Genomic DNA, 1,041 nt, shown 5'->3' on the forward strand with positions numbered 1-1,041 from the left:
AGTGCTCCAGGGCGGTGTGCGGCATCCAGACGCGGCAGGATCCTGCATGGGGGCTGAAGAGGGATGACACGGCCCTGAATGATCTGCGTCTCTTCTGCTGCCTGTAATGAGTGCTGTAAACCCACTGCAGGGCACCCGATCCCATGACCCAGCTCCACAGCAGAGCCTGTGCCCGGGGTCCCCTCTCCCAGGACCCCACATCCACCGGGAGATGCCTTAGCTCTGGTACCCTCACGGGGCACCTTCCCCACATCCCCATGGGCTCCATCATTGCACAAGTGCTGCTGCTGGTCCCCCAACACCTTCCCAGGGATGCTCCCAAGTCCTTTCTGCCCCCACCCAGATTTCCAGATATTCCCCAGCATCTCCAGGACTGTCCCTGTCCTACCCTGAAATGAGCTTTCGGTAAAAGCATGCACCCAGACTGTGCCGAGGCAGCTTCGTCGTTGGGAGGGGGCAAACTGGGGCAGAGCAGCGGGGAGCCGCGGCCAGCCCTGCCAGGACACGGGGACACATTCCCCGCTGAAGGGGGTAACCGAGAAGTCACAGCCAGACCCTCCTCAAAAGGCAAAAGGATGGGAGGCTGCAGGCACTGGTGGAAATCCCAATGGGGCAGAAGGGAGTGGGGCCAACAGGGACCCCTACTCAAGGCAGAGACCCCCAGCAGTGCCCTCAGCTTGGGTCAAGGAGGAAAAACAGCCCCCCAGCCCAGGCACCACTGGGAGTCGAACCCAGGATCTCCTGTTTACTAGACAGGCGCTTTAACCAGCTGAGCCATGGCACCCACCTACCCCACAGCCATGGGGTGCCCCACAGCCACGGGGTGTGCCATGGTCACGGCCCTTGCCCAGCCCCTGTCCCCATCCCACTGCCACCCTGACACCAGGGTCACCCTGCAGGACCAATGGGCCTGGGCACAGGGTTGGGACCCCAGGGATGGGGGACAGTCCTGTGTGTCAGGCTGAGCTCAAAGCCCCGGCGACTGCAGGGTGTCCCTGGGGGCTAAAAGTCGACGACCGGGTCCCAAATGAGCTCTGCGCC

At 62.9% G+C, this 1,041-nt stretch overlaps 1 non-coding gene across 1 annotated transcript; it reads right to left on the reverse strand.

Annotated features, from left to right (window-relative positions):
* Positions 1-710: 710 nt before the first annotated feature.
* TRNAT-AGU lies at positions 711-784 on the reverse strand. The gene has a single exon. It is a non-coding gene; the product is annotated as a tRNA-Thr (tRNA).
* Positions 785-1,041: the final 257 nt, after the last annotated feature.

The sequence above is a fragment of the Fulmarus glacialis genome, unplaced genomic scaffold, assembly GCF_000690835.1.
Source record: "Fulmarus glacialis isolate BGI_N327 unplaced genomic scaffold, ASM69083v1 scaffold29424, whole genome shotgun sequence".
NCBI classification, from domain to species: domain Eukaryota; kingdom Metazoa; phylum Chordata; class Aves; order Procellariiformes; family Procellariidae; genus Fulmarus; species Fulmarus glacialis.